We start from the raw sequence: 16,550 nt of genomic DNA on the forward strand, positions 1-16,550 counted from the left end.
GGCCAAGACCATATGATCGGTCTTTCGGAATCCTGACATTGTGAAATGAGATCTGCCTACAGTACGGAATGGGAGATTTCCTCGCTGTAGTGCGATCTTAGAGTTAGAATATTTCGGTAGTGGGGGTGCAGGGGGGGCTTTCCCCCCTGCAGAAACATTTAAATTTTTTTTTTTATTTGTTTCGGAATTTTGATATTCTGAGGCATCGATCATACGGTCTCGATCATGTGAAATTCGATCTTTCAGAATTTTGAGATTCTGAAGTGAATCTAAATAGATATATAGATATTTATGTATATAGAGCTGTGGAAAAAAATTATGAAATTTACACTACCAAACGTCCAGATCATCGGAAGTTTTCACCTCGTAAGTAAACATTTGGCCAACCTGGTGAACTTTTCCGTTTTCTCCACTGTAGTGCGATCTTGAAGCTGGTATATTTAGTTGGGGGGGGGGTGCTAAGTTTTTTGTTTACTTGCCAGGGGAAAATTTGCAATGATCTCGATGTTTGTGAATAAAACCTCCGATATTTCTGTCTCATCGGTTTGCAATCAACATTATGGTAGTTCGTTATTTTCACAGATCCATATATTTATATATGTGTATATATGCAATTATTATAGAAATGTATGGTTCATTTTAATACAACAGAAAGTATCCCTTCTTCATTTTTTGTTCTGCTTTTAAAAATGCAGTAATAATTTCATTTACATAGTGTGTTGCTCACTTGAAAAGAATCAAAGTAAATATTTCTTTTAAAACAAATTCTAAAGAAAGACAAACCAAATGGATATGTAATTATACTGATGGTATTGTGCACTATTGGACCATATCTCTGAAACTATTTAAAACTGTACAGTAAAATTCTATGAAAGAAAAGGGTCTATATGAATGCTATTTAGTCGATCTTGATACTGTTGATATGGCAAAATAGCGAAGTCACAGACCATCAAATTTTTTCCCTGGGAAAAAATTTGGTGGCCGTCTTCAGGACTTTGCCATTTTTTCCACTGTGGTGCGATCTTGGAGTTGGTATATTTAAGTAGGGGGATGTGGGGGTCATTGCCCCCCAACATTGGGGGGTGTGGGGGGGGGCGGGCGAATCCCCCACCACTTAATTTTGTGTTTAAGTTGTTTTTTTTTTTTTTTTACGGAGCAGAGAATTTTTTCCCTGTGAAAAAATTTACTGTTCCGTTTGTTCAATATTTTGTTGTTTAGATATTATCGGTACGATAATAGCGTTCGCTATTTTCATCGTATGGTAATATAATATAGACTCAAAGAAAAGGCATGATGCATCGCTGCACAATGGTAGACAATGAACAATGCACTTAGCTCCTAATTTTGGGCATAAAGATACATGCACGTGATGTCCATAACTGAATATAAATCTAAATCTGGAAGTTGAAGGGGGTGACCAAAGTCCAGTGACAAGAAAGTCCCTATTCAAAAGCAATATATGATTTTTACTTTTGATGTAATGACATCATAATGCAGATATATGCTCTGAACATGTGTTGCATGCATTTTTTTCAACATAACTAGAAGTCATATACCTACCCAAGTTAAACTCAACAACCACCCCATTACTGTCATATGGCTGGAAACCCTTACAGTTCATATTTATCTGTAAATCAAAATATATCAGTCATGTACGAATTCCTAAACAAAACTTTCCTAATATTATAATAAGATACTCACATGCAAAACACATATTAGTCTTTAGTTTTTCTCCTAAGGATTTCAGTGTAGCTCCTTGCTGATTCCAAGCCCACTAATTTGCCCATTTACAATACTCATGACATTTCATCACAGTGAGAAAAATGTTTCTTCACTAAGACATAATGACAGTATAATAAAGCTATGTTATGGATATGTGCTGCTTTCCTCACCCTGAAAAGAAATCATGTAGTATTCATTTTTCAGGGATTAAGTATAATGCAGACTGGTTGTCTGGTGCATTCTAATGACCATGAGGCATATTGATAGTACTGTAAGTATAAGGCTGTATCTCTGAACACATCTGATATTTTAATAATATTTTCTGTACAATAAATATGCATATTCATTTGTAAATTATGTTTAAGTTGTAATTTTAGGTGCAGTTATAGAAGCACTGTGTGCAAAATTTTGAACGTCATTTCATATCTTCCAGTATCATTTTTTTCCTAAATGAAAATTTATAAGATCATAGAATATACAAGGTAATCAGTCCAGGGGTTATTTGTGCCCTGTCATATAACTAACTTCAGGCTCTACCATCTTTTTCAAGGAGGGTAAGACCTGCAAGTCCTGGTTTAAATTTAAGGTTACCCATTGTTTGGCTTGCAGAGGAAGTATTTTCTATAGCAGAAAAAATAATGCACAAGGAACTTATTCTTCCATCATGTTTTATTTATTTCCTGATGCAAGTTTAGATTTTTTTTTTCTAATGTTGGCTGCATCATCGACTTACTCAGAAAAAGGAACATTCCCTAAGAGTGCAGGAAGTGTGGCATAAATCATTCTTCACAAGTCTGCAATACTCAGAGCATACTGCTGATGCTTTCACTGTCTCCTGGAAAATGGGATTCCTGAGATCAGAGATCCTTTTGGTTAGGAACTGCTGTGGCTTTTAATTTTTTTTACTGTGTGTTTGGAGGTGCATTTTAAAGGGTCCATTGTATTCTATGATGGGTCTAACCAGAAATCAATACAGTGAACAATCACTTCCTTGGATTTGGAAGAGATGTTTTGCTTGATAATGGGGTATTGTTGATGTTGTATGCTATAGTCATTTGCTGTATCCCAAATACTAAATTTCTTGAGATTTTAGTTTTAGCTTAGTTTTTATGCACCAGGAATTTACTTGTGTTAGTTTATTTTAAAGGTTTCTTTATTGTCTGTATGGTATATATATCTTCAGGGATCTTTACAATTGCATCTAGTTTGCAATTATCAGCAAATGTAGTGAACATCAGATCATTATTAACAGTTTTGAGGTCAGAGAAATAAATACCAAATGGGATAAGGCCAAGCATATATCACTGGGGGCAAGTCTCTAATCACTTTCTCACTATTAATGGAGGCATGGCCAATGTGCATTCTGTCTTTAAGCCATTTGACTACCCATCTTACCATATTTATTTATTTATTTCCAGTTTGATGACCAGGGAGGTCCACTGGGCTCAGGGAGCCCATTTTCAGTGGAGGCCCAGGGAGAAAAGCTCTGCATTACATAGCTTAGTTACAGATACAATCATAGTAAAGAAGACACATTTACAATTACATTTCATGTTAGAGAACAGGAATATATCCCAGTACCTTTGAATTTCTGTTTACACCATTATGCCATTACTATTGGTTTAATTTTTGTGACATTTATTTATTTATTTATTTATTTATAATATACACATTAATGTTTATGGCCAATATAATCTTCATAATTCCTTCATGTGGTATATTGTTGAATACTTTGGCCGGATTAAAATGAGCAGCACAGACAGTATGTCCACTGTCCGTCACTTGAATGGCCTTTTCAAAGAAGTTGACATGATTTAGTTTGCCTGATATAGATTTTATAGAGCCAAATTGATGTGAGTTGAGCCTGATGAGATTTTTAATATCAAGATGAATAAGATTGGTAATAATGCTTTCCGTGTCTTTATTGTGGTTTTACAGATCAGACTCGTAAGGCTGATGTGGCACTAGTTTCTTGGATCAGGGATGAATCCACATTTATGGAGGAGGCATTACTACAATAGTGCAGTGGGAATTAGGATCATAGTTTATTAGATAACCCAGAATGTTATCATGACACATAGAGAACGTGTTTTTGTTTTGTGAAAGTACCTTTATGCCATATTCCTTAGCAATACTGGGAGTGGGAGTAGCTCAGGTATGAATGGAGTTGGGAAGGTTTCAGTGGAGAAGTTGGCAGCAAACTTGTTTTTCAGTATATTTTCAATTTCATTTGATTTTGAGTGGGAGGCACTTTTATTGAAATGTTCAGAAGAATGTTGCAAATTATTTCTTAGTTTCTTAAGATAGATAAAGAAGGGCTTGTAGTTGTTCTTTACCTCAGCTACTAGCCTCAGTTCATGGGATGCTTTGCTCGCCTTTATAGCGACCTTTGGTTTTTTGGGGAAGTTATTTTCGTATTATTGCGATACAAGGGTGTTCTGGGCATTCTTGGCGTATAAATGATGTTTGGTAACAAACCAAGTTGTCCTGGGACATCTTCAAGAGGGGTTACATTGATATATTAGTGGGAGTTAAGTGGGTTGGGGAGATGAACGGGTTAAATGGAGGGAGGGAGGGATGGTTGGGAGGAAATGATGTAAGGGTGGGAAGTGCTTAAGGGATTTAGGCAAGTGTAGCTGGATAAGTAATTACATTTTGGCATGCACTTGCTACCTACCCACCCTCTCTTTTTTGTTGGTGGGTTGGTAGGGATTTGTGGTTATTTTATCAGTCGGGGTAGGTGGAGAAGAGGGACAGGCTTGCCCTCTTCTGTTCCCCCTCTGGTGGCTGCATGTTCATTTCAAGGATTTGGGGAAAGGAAAACAAGCAGCTGGAGGAAGTTTGCTGAATAGATAAGCAGGCAGAGGTAAGGATGCTGCTTATTTGGTTGGAAGGTAATTCAATGACTGGTGTATGAACTGAGATGGGGACGCTGTTTCATAAGTAAAATAAGCAAGTAGAGGTATGGACACTGCTTACTGGGTCAGGATGAGTAACGTCATGTCGTCCTGAGTTATTTGGTTGGATGGGTAATTCAATAAATGGGACATGAAGTGAGTCTTGGATGCTGCTTCATAAGTAAAGTAAGCAAGCAGAGGTATGGACATTGCTTACTGGGGCAGGATGAGTAGGTACGCTGCCCTGATTAACATTACAAGGATGTTTATGCTGTGTTTAGACTCAAGTATACTATGTCCAGTTGTGATTAATACATTTTGGTGATCAAAGCTATGTCATGGAAGTTTTAATAAAGGCTGTCAAATGTCATTCAGTGTGATGTGTTTATTGAAGGAGACTGGGACAAATGAGGTTTTCCTTTTGTTATAAAATCTGTTTATGCTGACTGATCAGCAGAGACTTTTATTTCTGAATTTCTCAATGTATTTGTCTCTGATAGAGACTGGCAGATCACTGTGTTTATCTAAATGGACATACAGTTATTAGTGCAGTTGACAGTATATTCAGGTTCAACAATGGGAATGCCATGAGTGCAATATATTCTGTCATATAATGGTACAAGGCTTGTCTTTTTGAGCCCTCTAAAGAGGGTGGTCACCGGGGAAATTATTGAAAATATCACTTTCAGGTATGCCAAATTAGAGTGGTTTTAGGTCTTATATTAAAAAAGAAGAAAATATTATAATTTTATTTGAGATATATTTGCCTCATATTAAAATTAATATTTTGCACATTTGTTGTAAGGTCAGTCTGAAGACATTTGTAGCAGGAATGCTATGACATAGTGACCATAGAGACCAACAAAACAACAGTCTGAAAGCCAAGGTGCAGGTTGTATATTCATTGACTGTTTTCCTGAAATACCACAGACAGTCAGATCAATTAATTTCACTAACTTATATTACAATATCTTTGTTTTGTGAGCCAGAATTTTCTTTGACTGTGAAGAAGTTATATAAATTGTCCACAAGCAAATCAACACAATAATTATTTTTCAAACATGTATCAGTCCCCAAAAATATGATGACCATTTTTTACTGCATCAGCAATTGCTTAAGTTTTTCCAAATGACATGTGTGGTTATTTATATGCATAGCTTCCCCTCCCCCACATGTACATGATGGTATGATAAGCCACCATTATCTGACTATGTGCGTCTCTGATGCTTGTGATCAAAGTAACTGAAATAATTTGCACAATAGTATATTTGTAGTTGTTACTGTCACGTAAACACAATCCCTGTTCCATGTTCATTTCAGTAGTAATAAGACAAATGTAATGTTTCTTTGCTTTCTGCCCATGCTGCCTCTCCATCTACCCCAAAGATGAATTGTGTTTCTCAATCAGTACACCAATGATGCTTGACTGTGATCAGTGTGAACGATATGACTATAATAATGCATTTCAACTCGATGATATCATGTACATGTGGACTCTCACTCTCAGAAGGTAGACAACGTTTATTTAACAGTAGTAAAGTAACATTTCTTTGTTTTCACTCAGTCTGCCTTTTCTCCTCCTACTACCAAACTTACCATTTTCTGTTTGTTCCATGGAAGTCTTCATATAGCAAGCCCATGGGTACTATAGCCATGTTTTGTTTGATTTTTGATTTTGATACTGGACTTCATTTGCTCTTTTTTGTTAAACAATATGCATTGATATGATGTTTCAGCTGGTTCTGGAACTTTTATCTATGGGTTCTAGATAGCAGGGTAGATATAGTTGATTGGACTTGAGCAACATTATATTATGCATATAAATTGTAAGGCATTGCTCACTTCTGAAGTTATCTTCTGCTAAGTCTGTCTTTTGCTAATGTAGTGCAGTCTTTGAGTGTTCAACATATCTTACACATCATTTTATTGCACTCTGTGCTCTGAGGCATGAGCTAAAAAGGAGTCTCTTCTCACTGTACATTGTTTTATTCATTTGCTTATTTAAATTTCGAAGAAAAATCATTGCACTTGCCAAATATGCTTTTTTAGTAAGAACATGTGGAGGTTATGAATCTTTCAAGTTATAGTCTAATTTCTAGAGACATTAGTATCTGTATTTTATTCCATAAAATGCTTCCAATCTGTTCACTACTCTGTAATTGCTTGCTTTCACTCAGAACATTTATCTTTACATTTTTTGGTGCACTGCTTCTGAGGATTGAAAAGGATGTACATATTATGTTTCATTACAGGGGGATTAACTCCTGCAGAAGGAATCTGAGTTTATCAACTCACAGATACAGGCTTAGAGGTTACAAGCATAACATTTTGTCAGGCTTACTTTTTAATCAGTATTATATATTAATTTGTTAAAGTATGCTGTTTTTTATACACACACACACACACACACACACACACACACGCACATATAAATATATATATAGATATAGATATAGATATAGATATAGATATAGATATAGCTATACATTTATGTATTCATTTGTATTTAGCTGAGTATGTTAGTTGTAATGGATTGCGTCCATTTTTGGGCTGAGCAAAATATGAAAAAATCAGGTAAATATTGCAAAAGTAAAGAAACAGAAACATACATGACTTTCTTGTATTTCTACACTATCCTTCCTTAAATCTCAGACGACTCTTATACCTCTCAACTGTCCCAATCTTCAATGTCCAAATTTTGCCTCATAGTGTTCCTCTTTTCCATATAATAAATTAGTTTCTAGCAAGCCGCTGAAGTTAAAGTCATTAAATATTGGCATGCATTCCAATTAAGTCTTCATATTATTCAGAAAATCCTTGCTAAAAACCAGCACTGGAGATTCTTTTTTCTCTGTCACTTGTCCTGCAGTGATGTACTGTGCAACTGTGCGAACGTAACTCCCATATGCATGCACAGCACTTCAGAAAATGGGGAAGAGCAGGAAACAACATGGAAGAACGCTACTACTACATGCTTATAGAAAGACATTGTTTAAGAAAGGTAAGTAATTTATTTCTTAAATAATGTCATTGCATAATAGCAGTAACTCATGAATGGGTGTGGATATATCAGAATTTACCCAGAGTTGGCTTTGTTTAATCACTTGTCCTTTCCCTCATTATCAAACCACGTCGCTTCATGTGGGAAATATAATGTGAAACCACCATTTTAATTACATGCACCCTTGCTGTTAATGCACTCACTCATTAACCCATTTATCAAGTTTAGGTCCTACCTTTCCCCACACTTAATCCCACTTCCTGTATACTGTATCTCCACAGGCAGTGCATACTTACATACAAAGATGTTTAATTCTTCTTTCTTTACCACTGAAACTCACTTATTCTACTGGTTCTAAACCCTTGTAGGGAGAATCCCAGATAATTTTGGATCATCTGTAACTCAGTCCATTTACTAAACGTTACAATCTTACAAAATGGCTGCCGTATTATTTTCTTATCCTGTAACACCACTGTATAATTTCCAGTAAACAAATTCAATCTCTCCATTGGAGTCATACCATTTTTGTCCCTCTCATCTGAATCTGTTCCCATATCCTCAATGTAAACACTTTTACTACAGTCAGAAGGAGAAAATTAGGCCGAGGATGTACCATACTGTGATCCTCACAATATTAACTGATTTGAAAATTCAAACATTTATCAGCATGATGCTTCTGATAGCTATCTACCCAAACCCCAATTCTTTGTAAATATTTCTGATTAATTCCCCATTTGCTGTATCAAAAGCTGTTTCATAATGAAAGTTATATAAACTTGATATGCATTCATAATGTATATTTTTTGCACAGGTATATTTTGTGTAAGTATAAATATTTTGGATAGGTATTTCTGCATGTTTAATAGTATTTTGATGTTTTGAAGTTGTTGGGCACTTTAAATATAATTGAAAAGTTCAACTGGATTTAAATAAGTAGGGGTTCAGCTGTAAGAAGTTGTTTTTAAGACTATGTATCCTCTGAAGGTGAAAGGCCGAGGTACCAGTGGTTGCTAAATTCAGTAAAATGTTTTGAACCGGTGCATCGGGCGTCAGTCTTTTTTCTATTGATTGTATGAATGTCTTGTGTTTTACTCCTGCAATCTCTTACCAGTTTTGCTTGGCCTGCGTATCTGCCACCAGTCCATGCAAGCTGCACAGCTGCTCTCAAATTGTGATATTTCAGTGACCAGAAAGTTCAGTTTTTAGAATACTAAGTGCAGTTCCTTATGTTTCTATTCAATGAGCAAAATAACACTTTATGGCAGAGTATAATAGCCATTGATACTTCATCTAAGCTCAGAAGAAAAGACCTGTTACGGCTGGGAATGTGTGAGTGTGTGTGCGTGCGTGTGTGTGTGTGTGTGCGTGTGTGTGTGTGTGCGTGAGTGTGTGCGTGTGTGTGAGTGTGCGCGTGTGCGCACACGTGTGTGCGTGTGTGCGTGTGTGTGTGTGTGCGCATGTGTGTGTGTGAGCTGAGGGAGCCATGTCTTCAAGGCAGAAATATAGGAAGTATGAGAAGTGGAGGTGATTTCAAGATATTGAAATAATTCCATGTTATTTTATGATGGATGTCCATTTATTTTCATATCAGAATTTATTCATTGGCTTCAGTTTTGTTTCACATGTCTTGTAATAAGTGTAATTACAGAAAGATGTTAGGGAAATGTTCTATAACTGCGTCACAATTGATTTGTTCTCTAACTCATGCCCGTTTGCATTGGTTAGTTCAGTTTGTAAAGCAATTTTCCAACAATGCTTTAATGATCTGAAAAGTAATGTGTGGGGAGAAACAGAGTGTGAAAGTAGTCTACTGATGCATTATGGGAAGAGTCAGTCTGAGTCTACTGATGCATTATGGGAGGAGTGACTCTTAGTCTACAGACTATAGAATGGGGATGCATTATGGAAGAGTGAGTCTGAGTCTACTGAAAATGGAGTGGGAGATGCATTAAGGGAGGTGTGAATCTGAGTCTACTGACTACAGAAGGGGGTGCATTATAGGAGGAGTGAGTCTGAGCCTACTGAGTACAGAGTGGGGGATGCATTATAAGAAGAGTGAGTCTAAGAGATTTATTAGTAAGAAGCTAGTCTACAAGGGGGTGTCTGTAACTAAGATGTTTTGGTCAGGTAGGGAGAGAATTACCTGTAGAAAGCATAGCAAATGTCTTCATTTTAATACTAGGACTCCCCCACCCCCAGCCCAAAAGTTGCAATCTCTAAGTATGTTTACATTGGCATATTATATGTATTTGTTGATGGGGTGTACAAAACCTTTAATGGTGGCTGAATATATAAAAGGAGGGTTGTATGAGAGTGCAGTATCAGATTTTAGATGATCTCCAATAAGATGGGCGGGTTATGCAACTGGGATTAAATTTGCCATTACTAACAGCATCACAGATGTGTCTACATATGATACAAACACATACTTGCCTATACCTTACCATCTTGTACAGCTATGAAAGGACCAGTACAGTGAAGGGATAGTGGCAAGGAGTATGTCTTGTGGTTTAATCTGTCACTCTGTGGCTATGACATTGGCATTGTGCCCAATACTGAAAGTGTAGCTGCATATGATGGCCAACAATTCACTCATGTATCTGTATGGCACCTCGTAGTGACCAGAAGTGAGGTCCATGTTTCTTGTTAATGAAAATCTGGGAGAATTATTGACAGACCCTTTGGTTATCTTATAGGTTCATAGGTTCATAGGTTCATACTAGGCTATCTGCCCTAGGGCATTTATAAGCCTAGCCAGAGTGTGTTTGGCTTTCGCCACCCATTTTAAATTAATTTTGCTATGCCTTTTTTTGAGGTTAGTATATGTGCCTCTGTCTAACAGTGACACAGAAGTGATAGCCGGGGTAAACCTACGATCTCCCATCCACTCATCAAGATTCCTCTTGAAGAGAGTCAATGTGGGACTCTGCCTAACTTGGACTGGGATTTTATTCCAGAGTGAAGGGAGCCTCTGGGTTATGAATCTGTCCCTCCAGCATGTCCTATTTATTTCAGTGCTGAGGTTCAAGTCTCTCCAGCGCATAGCTCGATGGGATTTGGATTTTCTGAGGTGCAGCATGTCCATTAATTCCGGGTTGGACATGGCTTTATACGTCAGGCACAGATCGCCTCTGAGCAGGTGGTATGCCACTGAGTAGAGCTGGAGTTTCTTTAACCAGGCAGCATATGGCATCTGTTTGAGACCTTTGATTCTCTTGGTGAGGTACTTTTGGGGTCTTTCCAGTTGCTGCAGGTGTCTTGTAAGGTACATCCCAAAAGGGGCATTGTACTCAATTATGGGCCTGATGAGGGATGAGTAAAGAGGTATGATGACCTCCCCTGATCTAGATGTGAATCCCTTCATGATTAGGTGGGCTATATAAAATGTTTTTCTAACCACTTTGGCCACGTGGTTGTCAAATGAGAGATTGCTATCAACTTGGGTCCCCAGGTCCCTAATGACTTCTTCTGTACTTAATGGATTACCACCTATGTGGTAATTTGTGGGCACTTTGTTTTTGCCAAAGGGGATGACTATACACTTTTGGCGTTTAGCTTGAGGTCATGGCTCTGGCACCAGTTGTCTGTTTCTATGAGGCCCTTTTGGAGGATGCTTGTGTCGGCTGGAGAGTTGATTATGGCCCAGTTTGCAGTCATCTGCGAACTTGGTCAGCCACAGTCCTTCCGTGTTGGCCTGTACCGCCGAGAAATATATACCGAACAAGAGAGGTCCCAGGACTGAGCCTTGTGGGATGCCACTTGTAACTGGTTTGGAGTCTGACATGGCTCCAGCAATTCTAACCATGTGGGTTCTGTCCTTGAGCCAGTTTGCAACCCATCTAGTGACATAGGGGTTTATATTTAAGCTGGTGAGCTTATCTATAATGCCTGAGTGGGGTATTGTATCGAAGGCTTTTGCGAGGTCCAGATAGGCTGTGTGGACCACCTTCCCCTCGTCAATGGCCTTGGTGACTGTTTCAAAGAAATCGACCAGGTTAGTTATTGGAAGAAGAGACTGCTTAGTTAGACATAACTTAGGGTTAGAAGGGTGCAGTGTAAACAAAGAGTCATTTTGTTATTAGGTCACCAGATAAAAATAGGTTTTGTGATGAATAATGCAGTGGATAAGTACAAATAAACAGGTTGTTGTTTATCTGATGTCTAACACATACACAGTTTGACAAGTTTATTACTGTGTTTTAAAAATGTTGTTCCAGTGGAGAGAAAAGCTAGGTACAGAAAGAAAATGTAAATGTTTCAAAAAGAGCAGCATGTCAACCAGTAGTTTATAGTTATATATTTTGAGTTGTAAATTTACTTTTAAGAGATAATTATATGGGTAAAAATAAAGCACAATTGCTCACTGCATTTTGAAGTCCCAGAGCTCTAGGTCTTCATAAAAATTTGAAGATTGGGACTTTTTTATCTAAGTACAATACCAAATAGAAGAGGTTCTTATAAAAGAACCAGCAATCAGCCTCAGTGTATGGCAATCAGTACTTTTAGAGAGAGAGAGCATGAGTGGGTCCTATTCTAGTAGGTTTCATTATTTATCCCTTTATTAGCTTTGCTAATATATTTATTTACTTGTTTATAGAGTTAATTATAATGGTGACCTTAACATCTACTAACAATGGGTCTATATTAGAACATTGAAGTTTCACAACTTCGAATGTTCTAATATCGACCCCTATTCAGCGAACGCTGACAACATCGAGCATGCATAACAGCAAATTTTTTCCTAGGGAAAGAATTTGCTGTTTCGAAACACATACACAGAACACAAGCACAAGAAACAAACAGCAATCCACACACATACACCTAAACTCTTACACTTAACCCTACACTATACTGTACATACACCACTAACTATCCACTTACCTTAACCCAAACCCTAACCCTAAGGTCCATCACTATCGCACACTCACCTCACCTGCACCCTAACCCTAACTCACCTAACCTGCCCTAACCCTCATGTCCACACAATCGCACACTTACCAGACCTGCGCCCTAACCCTAACTCACCTAACCCGCCCTAATCCTTACATCCACACAATTGCACACTTACCTGCACCTGACCCATAACTTTCCAGCACAATGCTGAAAATAGCAAAGTGACAGAAACAGACAACCAAGTTCTTTCCCTAGGAAAAAAATTGGTTTTCTGTAGCTTCGCTATTTTCAGCGTTCGCTGGATAGGGGTCGATATTAGAACATTTGAAGTTGTGAAACTTTGAAGTTCTAATATAGACCCCTAAACAATCACCTATTTCTTTAAAGGTATAACATTTAGGAACAAGTGCCATAATTAAGATGAGTTAAAGGGGGGCATGCCCTTGGTATGAGCTATTAAGGAACATGATGGGATTCCATAGGTTTATAAATGAATGCAGATACTTCATCTGTGATCGCATTTAAAGTGCATTGTGAGTAACTGTGTAACTGAAGCAAGTTGTTTATTACAATTGCAACAAGCAACTTGCTACAGTGCTACAGTTAGTTTTTTTAATGTGATAACTTTAAGCAGACCTTTTTTTCTTTTATTATGCTTTTCAACATTGAGCTGAGGAAAGCACCAGTTTGCGGAACTGCACAGGATGCTGGATAAGTCACTAAGGTTCTGAAGGAAAAAGTGGTTCAGAATTAAGCCAGGAAATTAAGATATGCCACTGTGTTCTAAGCTACTAGATGCAGACATATGAGCTACACGTAGGCTAGAATCAATAGCATATTTAATACTTTGCAAATGGATTCAAAGCAGAAAAATGATCAATGGGTGTAAAGCTCCTAATCTGTTTAATGTAGGAATTTACTTCAGTTTTTTTATAGTATCTATGCCCTACATCATATGATGATTGCAACAAGCAGACATTATTCTTTCATAGTGCTTAATGTTTGTTTTAATAGTATAGTACTGTTTGGAAAAAAATCTAACATTGAGCTGACACCTGGAATGCAGGAGAACTGTGATGAGTTGACAACATTTAGTTCTTTTCAGATTTAATCAGCAGGAAGATAGCTAACATTTCTTGCACACATAAATCTTACCCTACAGTGAAGAGTTATGCAATCTGCCAGACAGGAAATATTGGGCGATGGTTAAAGTGGGTACCTAGCATACCTAACAGTGCTAATGTTCTATAAAATCATCTATTTCATAATGCTTTTTGCATATTATCTGGTTGGCAACCCTAGTCAGTGCATACATGTTGTGTTAGTAGGTCATACACTTTGAATCTTAGCATTTCATGAAATGTTATGGCCTTATATTGTTTGATATATCTATCTACTTTCCTTTCTAAAAATATATTGTTCCTTAGTACATCTCTTTGGTTGAGAGCTTGTGTTATGTAATATCTGTGCTTCTTCTGTAACATGATAACACTTTGAAAAAACTGTGCTTTAGTTTTGAAATCTATTTTGTAAAAGTTTACTTAAAAAATGTTTTCAGTAAATATAACAAAAGAACAATTATTTGCGTTATGGCTCGTCCTTGAGCTTTCAGATGTCTGAAATTCTCTAATTTCTGCACAACAGCTTTAAGATTTTCTTACATTCCATTATAGTCTTACAAAGCCAGAACACATTTTTCAGTCCACACAGCCTGTGTAACTCTCCGCAACCTTGTAATGCATTCTGCTGCACATTATTTGTAGATTTGATCTGAAAGAATATCCCCTCATGGGGGTTTTCCTTCCTCATTCAGCAGAATACTCGCTTGACTTTGTCAAGGACATAATCTGTTGCCATATTTATTGTTTCATTTTTCATATATTCACTCTCTCTTATGCACTCTGCTTCTAGTAAGATTCCTTATTATTCAGTAAGCTGTCAGCTTATTGTTTTTATTATTCTATGTTGAATTCCTCCTTTGCCTGTTGATGTTGTTCTTCATATTACAATTGGATTATTTTGCTGAGTTTTTATGGGTTTATAAGCTATTCTAAAATGACAAGCAGATGCAGTATTTTAGTAACACCTCCTAAGTTCCTCAGGAATTTTGAAGATCACATGCTTGTCCTGTTTTACATACTTCATATGTGTTTACACCCCCACCACATGCATGAGCTCTTCCCTGTTTATGTATATGCGTGAATGTTTGCATGGATGTTTTTGTGTTTGCTTATATGCACTGCAAGACAATAAGACAGATAATACAATTGCAGAATAGATTTGTTGCCTTTTTTAATATCTTCTCAGCATGAGTCCAGCTGACTGCTGTTTCCTATCATAGAGATAAAATGATTACTGAAAAAAAGAAATTCCATCTTAAGCAATAATTCTGCATGTGTTATCATTCTGTTACACATATTATCCTACTTTAACTGTTTTAAGAATATGTGGCAATGTTTTTATTTATTCATTCATAAAATACTTCAATACCGTTCATGCTGGTCACTGGTACCATTATTTTTCACTATCTGTTTATCTCTGAAATACTACCCAAGGAAAAACAAACATATCTGTACACATACAATTTATTTTGTGTCTATTAATGTAAAAGGTATTTTCATTAAAAGTACACAACCTCTGTGTCTGTTACTATCTTAGCAGCTGTAGTGGTTTATTCACCCCTTCCAAGAAGTAGCAGTTATGATTATATTACAGTAACAACTGTACATATACATGAATATAAAACACAGCTTTGTTACAAGTAACCAAACTCAAAGGGTTTTAATGGAATATCTAGAAACAAAGCAGTAAATGTATAAAATAATGACCAGGTGGGTGTTCACTATTCCTAGACATACACAAACGTACACAGTGCCATCTTACAGTGAAACTGAGAACGTACGACTACGCATCAGTTCATAGAGCCAATTTGCTTTTAGGCAACTGGCCAAAACATGTAAAATAAAACAAAATCGCATATATCAGAATAGCAATGGAGAAGCTCACTCTAACAAGTTGTTGATGACATATAATGAGAAGAATGAAAATAAAGTCACAAACCATAGTTGCCAGGGATGCAATGGTGCAGATGCTTGTATCCAAGTGTAAAGGAAAAGAGCTCACCAAAATATATGAGGTGCTCTAAATAAAATGTTGGCAACAGTAACTTCGCATGTTGCACAATATTTGCTTATCATAAATGATAATCCCTCAGGTGCAACTCAAGGTTGCATACTTAGCTGAAAATGGTCCAGACAGAACATTTCCTTGCCCCAATTAACAGAATTACAGAGGTGGGATGGTTGCAGATAAACAGCGATATTTTAACGGAACCGATAGAGATGCGTGGACTCCACATTAGAAGCTGGAAAATGTGTGGAGTTTGTATACGTATAGATACTTTTGTATGTGTAGCATTTGTCATACTGTGTGCAGGGATTTTCATTGACAAATGTGGGATGAATATTTCACAGTTGGCTGCCTTTACAATACTATGAGCATTCCTTAATATACTGTTTCTACATGAGAATAAGCACATCTGCATTCCCAACACACTCCACCAGAAGTGCAGTCTGGTAAAAGGGTAGGCTGTTAGACTTTCACAAAGGATTTCCAGTAATTTGGTCATTCTTGATTAACTTACCAAACTCAAACAGATCTTATTACAGACAGGATACCCGATAAAGTTATTAAATAAAAATTTGTAATATGTTATAAAATATCTCCACACTAGATATTTTCCTATCCTTGGAAAATCCAGTACTGACAATGTCCCTGTGGAAAATGTTAATGTGGACCATCAGTTTACAAATTCTATGGTTTTAGCCCATCGTCATGATACCCACAAAGTAAAAGACAGTTTTATTGGCAACTGGCAAATGTTTACTGCTAATGATTCTATTTTTAGCAAATTTTTAGCAAATTAGGTGAAAAAACATATTTTGTTTATAAGATTTTTAGAAATGTTAAACAATTATTTGAACGTGATAAGGTAGGTTTTATTTCAAATAAACAAGGTACTCATCAATGTGGTTCCT

At 36.9% G+C, this 16,550-nt stretch overlaps 1 protein-coding gene across 2 annotated transcripts in view; it reads left to right on the plus strand.

Annotated features, from left to right (window-relative positions):
* Nucleotides 1-16,550, plus strand: part of GRM8 (glutamate metabotropic receptor 8) — a 2,748,719-nt gene that overhangs the window by 958,986 nt on the left and 1,773,183 nt on the right. The window lies entirely within an intron of this gene.

This window comes from Protopterus annectens, chromosome 11.part0 (genome assembly GCF_019279795.1).
Source record: "Protopterus annectens isolate FY-2018-M chromosome 11.part0, PAN1.0, whole genome shotgun sequence".
Taxonomy (NCBI): Eukaryota; Metazoa; Chordata; order Ceratodontiformes; family Protopteridae; genus Protopterus; species Protopterus annectens.